Raw genomic sequence first — 9,313 nt, 5'->3', positions numbered from 1 at the left:
GTTCAGTGATTTCCCATGTAGACTTCACTTGGATTCCCCTGTTAACATATGTATACATAATATCATAAAAACTAAGAAATTAACATTGATATAATACTCAACTAACCTGTAAACTTTATTCGATCTCAGAAGCTTTTCTGCTGGTTATGGTTTTTTGTTCCAGGATTTGGTCAGTAATCCTTCATTACATTTACTTAATTGCTTTTGTATACTCCCATTAGAGAGTTTTATTCTTTCCTTGTCTCTCATGGCCTATTTATTTTGATGATTATTAGGCTCTTTTGCAAGAGCCCCTCAATTTGGATTTGTCTGATGTTTTCTCCTTATTAATTTGAAGTCATATATATTTTGGACAAAAATATTGACTTGTTCAAATATTGACAGATATCAGGGGTACACGATGTTGTGATACTAACTCAATCACTTGACCAGGTTAGTATCTGTTGGGTTTTTTCACTGTAAAGTTTTGTTACTTGTAATTGATTAATATTTTTAAGGATATGTTATTATTTAATGCAATTGTTGATATGGCTAGATTGATGTTTGCCACTTTATTATTTGCTTTATTTCCTCTTTTTGGTTTCTTTTTCTTTGTCTACCTTTCTTTAGATTATTTCAATACCTTTATAATTTCACATACTTTAACTTTTGGCTTTTTACCCATAACTCTCCATTTTAGGGGTTGTACTAGAATTTAAAATATATATCCATAATTTTTTAAACTTTATTTCAAGTTAATATTTTCTACTTTACATAAAATAAATTTTATAACTGTTGATGTACATTTATCTTCTCCTGTACTATCCTACATGCTATCATTGTATATGAACTGCATCTACGTATATTATAAACAGCACCAAACATTATAATTTTTATTTTAAATAGTCATATATATATATATTTAAAGTGAAAAAAGTAATCACTTATATTCTACCAGATATTTACCATTTCCAATGTTCTTTATTTATTCTTGAAGATCTAATTTTCTTTTCATATTACCTTCCTTCATCCTTAAGAAACTCCTTCAGCATTTCTCTTAGGTATGGGCACCACATTCTCTCTTTGGTTTTCTTTATCTGTTAATGTCTGCATATAGCCTTTGTTCTTGAAAACTATTTTTGCTAGATGCAAAATTCCCTTTTGAGCTTTTTATTTTTTCTTCCCTATTTGGCACTTTTCTGGCCTCCACAGCTTCTGATGAGAAATCAGTAGTCATTGAAATGGTATCTCCCTGTATGTAATGTATTATGTTAATTTCACTGCTTTCAAGATAATTTAATTATATTTAGTTTCAAGAGTCTGACATAACTTTGCCTAGGTATAATTTTTCCTTTGTGGGATCTCTGAGCTTCTTAAATCTGGAAATTTATGTCTTTTACCAAATTAGTTTCCAGGCATTGTTTCTTCAAATATTTCCTGCTTTGTTCTCCCTCTCCTCTTTTTCTGTAACTCCAATTACCAATATGTTATACATATTTCTGTTTTTTTAAATATATCTCTTCTTTATACTGGATCATTTTTATTAATCTATCTTCAAGATCACTAATTCTTTTTATTTTTGCCTATCCATTCTAGTATTAAGGCATCCAGCAAATTTTTTATTTGATATTGTATAATTTTTACTACTCAATAAATTTTATTTTTTGGAAAGGATTTAGGTTCAGAGAAAATTTGAGAAGAAATATATATTTCCCACATACTTCCTACCCCTACACATTCATAACCCCCCACACTATCAGCACCCTGCACCTGAGCAGTACATTTGTTACAGTTGATAAATCTACATTTGAGTGACATATTATTATCCAAAGTCCATGGCTTACATTGGGGTTCACTCTTGATGCTATGCATTCAATGGGTTTTAAATAATGTATAATGACATATATCCAAGTTATGGTGTCATATGAAATAATTTCACTGTCCTAAAAATCTTTTATGCTCTGCATACTTATCCCCCTTTCCTCCCTAACCCTTAGTAACCACTAATCTTATTCACTGTTTCCATAATTTTGTCATTTTCAGAATGTAATATAGTTAGAATCATATTGATGGAAGACTTTTCAGATTATCTTCTTTTGCTTAGTAATATGCATAAGGTTTCATGTCTTTTCATGTCTTGATATGTAATTCCTTTTAGTACTCAATAACATTTCAGTGTATCAATGTGCCAGTTTATTTATCCATTCACCTACTGAAGGATATCATGACTATTTTCAGGTTTTGGTAATTATGAATAAAGTTGCTTTAAACGAACCTGTTCAGGTTTTTATGTAGACATAAATTTTTACCTTGTTTGGGTAGATACCAAAATGTGTGATTGCTTGATTGTATGGTAAGAATATGTTTAGTTTTGTGGGAAAGTGTCTTCTAAAATAGCCATACCATGTTGCATTCACACCAGTAATGACTGAGAGTTCCTGTGGCTCTATATCCTTGCCAGCATTTAGTGTTGTCAGTGTTCTGAATTGTGGGCATTCTAATAGTATTGTAATGGTATCTCATTATTTTAATTTGCATTTCTCTGATTACGTATGATGTAAACCTTCTTTTTCTATGCTTATTTGCCTGCCATATGTATGTCTTACTGACTCCTTCTATGGCTGTGAGTCAGTTCAGGTGTTTGACCATTTTCTATTAAGGTTAAATGTTTTTTCCTATTGTTGAGGTAGACACATTTTTTCATTTCTAACATTTCATTAGGTTTATTTTTATGTTTTGTATTTCTATGCTAAAGTTTTCTTTCATCCATCACAAGGATATTTTCTTCTACCTCGATGAGAACATTTATAATAGTTGCTGAGCTGTCTTTGTCTGATGGTTTCAACATCTGGATCGTCTTATTTTCTTGGCTTTTACTTATTTTCTTTTTGCTTGAGATTGTCACATTTTCCTAGTTTTATGAATATAGAATAATTATACATGGTGTCCTGGATGTTGGGCATGTAATGTTTTAGAGTCTCTGGATTCTGTTTTATTTCTGCAAAGAATGCTATTGTTTTGTTTGAAAAGCAGTTAATTTAATTGGACTTAAACTTCCCACTTGAGGTGAGACACAGCTTTGATCACTGGCTTTCTCATTTCTTAGGTCCCCCTTTCTTTCTGATGGCTCTGGTTGCCACATGTTCCTTTCTCTAGCTCCTCCAGCCAAAAAATGATCAGTTTTAGATAAGAGTTTTAGCCACTCCCCTCCATGGGTATAATTGTGACTGCCCTCAGGGAAAAGCAACAAAAAACAAGGCACTCCATGCCAGTGGCTTCCTCTAAATTTTGACTCACTTATCCAATACCTCTGCTTTATTGACTTACCAGAGTCCTGGATTATTTCTGTTTGTTTGTTTTTCTCTTTTGTTTCTCACCCTCACCCACCTTCAAATGTATGGCTATTATATGCAGGAATGAAGGAAGTTTGGTATTAGGATCTTATTCCTCCTTAATTGTAGCAGACTCTTAGACTATTTAATTTTTGGTGACTCACATGTGTCTCACTCAAAGAAATTAAGAAATGTCTTAAAGAGTTGAGATGTTCTATTTCTGACATGAGATGATTATATTTCTGTAAATGCCTTTGACTATTTCTAGCTAGTGAGTACAACTAATATCTTAATCTTGGAAGATTATTCTGTAAAACAAAAGCACAAGTAAAGAAAAAAAAATGGAGTAGTGAATGAGTAGTTTTTGCTTAGCAAAAGGTGGTTTGAATGAACTCTCACTAGCTCATGAAATCAGAGATGATAAAGCTAAGTCACTCTGACATTTACATAGCATTCCAAATTTTTATATATAGCTCCATTTTATTTTTTTCTCATATGAATAACTGTTTTAATCTTAAGACAATTGAATTGTTGACTAAAACTAAGGAGGCAGTACTGTGCAGTGGATAAGAGTAGATTGTTTATATTCAAATCACAATCCTGCTACTTCCCCTGGGTAAGTTACTTAATTTCCTATGTATCAATTTTCTCATCTTTAAAATGGAGAAAAAATACCATATACTTCATTAAGACCCTTATAAAGAAATTAATGTATTCAGGTTTTAGAGAGTATCTACACATTTAAAAATGCCACTTTTTTCCTTTTTAAATTATACTTTAAATTTGGAATACACATGCAGAACGTGCATGTTTGTTACATAGGTATACACGTGCCTTGGTGGTTTGCTGCACCTATGAACCCATAATCTAGGTTTTAAGCCCTGCATGCATTAGTTTTTTGTCCTAATGCTCTCTCTCCCGTTGCCTCCAAACCTCCACAGGCCCCATTGTGTGATGTTCCCCTCCCTGTGTCCATGTGTTCTCATTGTTCAACACGCACTTATGAGTGAGAACATGTGGTGTTTGGTTTTCTGTTCCTGTGTTAGTTTGCTAAGAATGATGGTGTCTGGCTTCATCCATGTCCCTGCAAAGGACATGAACTCATCCTTTTTTATGGCTACATAGTATTCCATGGTGCATATGTGCCACATTTTCTTTATCTAGTTTGTCATTGATAGGCAAACAAATGCCATTATTTGCTATTGTTATTTTTATCCTTAGAAACATCAGGATTATAGATACATCTTTAAAATTTGAAATAGGTAAGGTGACTTATGGAGACGTATACAACAGAGAGAATGTTAAATATTATTCCTCATTTAGATCTTGATGGGGCCAAATTTATTTCTGTTTAGCATCAGAAGTTCTTTTTCTCTTGTAATATTTTACATACTTTCCTTTTTATCATTCTGGTTTCTCTGGTTAGAATGCCTGGAAAACTCCTTTGAGGTATATTCTTTTAAAAAATTGCTCAGTTAACCCTTACCACATACTTCAAATGATCCCTGAAAAGCAGCATAACGTAGGGAAACTCACCTGCTTTGGAATCAGATAGATTTTGAGTATTACCTCTGTCACTCACAAGATGTAGACAGTTGAGACTTATCCTCATCTAAAAATGGGGGGAAGATTGTCTGTATAAAAGAAATGTTGAAGATTAAATAAGATGGCATTTGTTTAGTGTTTAATCAGGGTCTAGAATGTTTTAGGTACCCAATCACAGTGAATTCCCTTCTCTTTTCCCATGTCATTCTGCTATGGAGTCTTCCTGAACACTGCCAGGATGATCACATCAGTCCTTTCTCTAGCCTGTCGATTAAAATCTTCATCATATTCCATTAACGTGTCTTTCTTTATCACTGTGTTGGCTCCTCCTTGAGGGCAGAAACCTACATGTCTTTTATAGGGGTCACTGTAGATTGTCTCAGTGTTTGTTTGTGTAGTGAATAAATAAAAATATGATTAACTTTAATTTTATTTCAACATATAATTTTTACATACTAATTAATACAACCTGAGAGTAGATCAAAGGGTATTTAAATCAAATAAAATATTGTAGAGCAAAACAAATATAAAGACTCCTCTTTTGTCTTACTCTGACATTTTTTAAAGGTAATGAAAACATCCCCATGACCAGGAATCCTCAGGAATAATTCCTCTTGACTGCAATAAGTACCTACTTTTGAGAAACAGAAAGCTGATGAGCTGCAGTCTTCCCTGCTGCTAAATTCATCTAACAAGGCACTCCTGATGTGTTCTGATTTTAAGGCCAATGGGAACTCTATAGATTGGTTTGCTGCTCTCTTTCCTGATAAAGACAAGACTTTCAGATGTGCATGTTTATGTTGGTAAATAAATTCTGGTGTGAAATGAGAATTCAAGAATCAAGCCTAAGGCATCAAAAACAGCAATAAAGTGAATTTGTAGGCATATTATCTTTGGTGCTTCCAGGACAAGGTCTGCATAGCTAAGGTAAGGCTGAAAAATCAGTAGTCATCTGCACCTCTAGGTGTTGTAGCCAGGACTTGAAATGACCGGTCTTGTGTTTCTAACAAGATAGTTGAGGTACTTGGTCTTTAAATGGGTTAATCTCTTTGAATCAGTTATATAATTGGGAACTAATACAATGGTATCAGAAGTGCCCAAAACAAATTTCTACAAAGCTAGCCAAATACTAGTCACAACTAAAATGACTTTTTTATTTGAGTCTAGAAGGAGCTAAGCAATAAAGGCTTAGGCTTCTTCTGAGGAAGCTGAGGAAAAATAGCAGGACTACTCAATTCCACTGGCTACATTCTATATCAAGGAAAGAGGTATGCAAATAATAAAGAGAAAAACAGCAAAAAGGAAGAAAATCAAACTTACCACTGGCACAAACATGCAAGAGCACACCCAACTATAACATATGAATTAATTCCTCAAATTAGAGAGGCACATTTTATGCTAGGATGCTGAAAACATGATAGGATAACAGAAATGTCATCTATTAGGAATCATGAGGAGCCAGAAAGGTAAAGAACCTAATTAAGAGAGATACAGGAGGGAGAGAGAAATGAAAAGCAAGAAGAAAGGAAAGAGGAGAAGGGAAAAGGGAGGAAGAAAGGAAGAAAGCAATCTAATTTTTAGAAGATATAAGGGAGTTAGGATGAGAATGTTAACTGTAGAAACCACAGCTTGCAAACTTTGATGATGGTATTCGTCAGAATTCTGTTCTTCATTGTTAATTGGATGATTACTAATCTCTTAGGAAAAAGAAAGCATTAATTAGGAACCATAAGGAGCATATAAAAACATTTTATTGGTAGATTAAGATAATTTTATTGGCATGAGGTGTCTTTTTTTTTTTTTTTTCCAGCAAGGTGTTTGAAAAGTTTTCTCCATAATGTGCTAATGAGCACATCTTATTGAACATATGTTGAATGATCATATTCAAGATGAGGGCAGTGAATTTTCAGCCAGCATCACAACACATTATGATGACATTTAGGAATAAGATACTTGTTAAGAGCAAAGGATCTAGAATCAGTCCAACCTGCATTTGAAGTTTATATCTAATACTTAATACTTGTGAGTCCTTTGAAAACGTATGATAATACACATAAACAGGTCAGCACAGTGGCTGGAGCATACATGGAGATATGCAAAGAGCACTTACTATAAAGGCATTCAGAAAGGCAACTCATCTTTTGTGGAGTAGGAGTCAGAATTGGCCAGGGAAGGAGGAGTGTAGGGACAGACACTAGGAGCAAATATATACAAACAAGGGGGTAATAAAGCTGATGCATTTCCTTATCTGCAAACAACAGTTACAACTTTAGCTTATAGAAAGGAAACACTTAAGGAGACGGGAGTGGTGAAGGGTGAGACAGGGTAGGAAGACAAGGGTCAGATTACAATGGAGTTTACATGTCGTATTCAGGGTTTAGAAGTTATACTAAGCATGCGCTCTGAGAGAAGGTTTCAGGACAATTTGAAATAGTAGAGCTTGAAAATATTTTGGTAAATATAACATTGAACTTTAAGGGGCTAGCAGATTAAAATGGAATAGCTATGCCAATTCTTTCCTGAAAGAACAAAGTCAAAGAAGCACCTCATCAATATGCTCAGTAGATCAGGAGGTACTTCTTTCTCAATAACTTTCAAATAATCCTACTTTTGGTATTATCTTCAGTTTCTTTTTGTTTACAAACATTTTTTTCCCCACAAATGTAATTGACACCATTTGTTAAAGTCCCTGCAAGAGGGTTTGCACATGATATGGTTCTGAACTGTATGCAGCACGCACTTACATGCTAGACTGAAAAGAGAATTAGACGTTGGTGACTTTTAAGAAAAATCACTAATGCAAGACAAAACCAATCTTCTCAAGGGTTTTTTTTTTTTTTTTTCGTCAAAGGGGGGCTTTGAATCCTAGTAGCACCTTCTTTGAATCTCTTTAAGATGGCATCAAAATTTTAAGCAATTGGTTTCCATTTTGCAAGTGACTCTGAGCTCTTTAAACTTTGGGAATGAAAGCAAAGAAAGAGAGTGATATTAATCTCATTTTCAGGATTTTTGTGTAATATGACTTCTTTTTTTGAAAATATCTGAATGAATACATTATTAGAAAAAATTGTTTATGACCTTGATTATGGTATGAATGAACTATCGCTGAAATAGTAAAACAAGAAAATGAGAGTGAGCTAAAATGTCTTTCTCCATTCTGAATCAGCTTTTCAATAATGAAGTTCATGTACAAAGAATATAGTGCTGTCTTCATCAATTCATTCAACTGCAATAAAGTATTATAATTATTTACATGTATTAATCATAGCAGTGCTTTTTATTTTCTTTATTACTGTTTATTGTTTGGAATTTATTTCTACATTTGAGGGTTTTAAAAATCTGACATTTAAAAATTGAATATTAAGTTCTGAAGATACAAGATTTGGGTTTGATTCTTTACTCTTTCATGTTTTGATTTATAAAAAACTATACCATTTTTTGAGCTCTAAGTTTCTCACCTGTAAAATAGGTCATGAATGAAATCTGGGGCTTGAATTCTGAGAGCCATGGTTCAAATTTATATAAGGTAATTTTATTTTGAGGATTAAATTGTCTAATATGAGTAGTACATTCAATAACACATATTAAGTGATGAATAAGAAGGTACAATATTAATAGTAACGCCTGCTCTTCTTAATTCCCAGGCTAATCATGCAGATTTCAGAGTTGTATGAAATATGTCATCATGTGATGGTATGTATCAGAAAAATACTCAAAGGTAGAAAGTGCTAAATAAATATTTGATGAGTAAATGAATTAAAATTGAACATATTGAAACTTAGTATCCTTCTTTGCTCAGAGTATATTGTAGGGGTAATAATAATTGTAGAGTTATAAAAATCTTAGCTCAATATCTAATGTTCTATGACTTTAGGCAAAAAATACTATACCTTGTAAGACTCAGCCTCTTTTTTTTTTTCAAAATAAGTATAACACATTGGATTATTACTTAAAGCACTATAACATTAAATTATTATTCACCAGCTTTTTGGAAAAAATGCTATCAGCAGTTAGATGTGTTTAAACTGTTGTTTTAAAAGAATAACTGCATTATTAGAGGTAAATTTCATTTGGGATGTTTTTCAAGTTTCAACCTTTATAAAAGTTTAGAATTGGTCTCATTAGTAATTTTGTAATTAAAGCATTTTTGAAGAAAATATACTTTATTGTTATCCATTGTGAAGTATTAGAAATTATATGCAAATAACTTGCATTTTGAGAATTCTAGATTAAATTAGAATTGTACACACATCTCACCTTTATACTGAAACTAGAGATGATTCTGCATATAATATTTGTTACAACCCTGAGGCTTTAGCTCCACAACTGGTAGGATTAAGTACAACATAACACACGCGACAGTCTCAAGTATATATTCACAATTCAACCACAGGCTGCAGGGTGGACTTGTGGATGACTTGTCTGAGAAATGACAAGTCCTGGATTACATGGCAGCT

Source organism: Cebus imitator, unplaced genomic scaffold, assembly GCF_001604975.1.
Source record: "Cebus imitator isolate Cc_AM_T3 unplaced genomic scaffold, Cebus_imitator-1.0 Scaffold382, whole genome shotgun sequence".
Taxonomy (NCBI): domain Eukaryota; kingdom Metazoa; phylum Chordata; class Mammalia; order Primates; family Cebidae; genus Cebus; species Cebus imitator.
The sequence above is the reverse complement of the archived record's forward strand: the minus strand, read 5'-3'. Positions refer to the sequence as shown.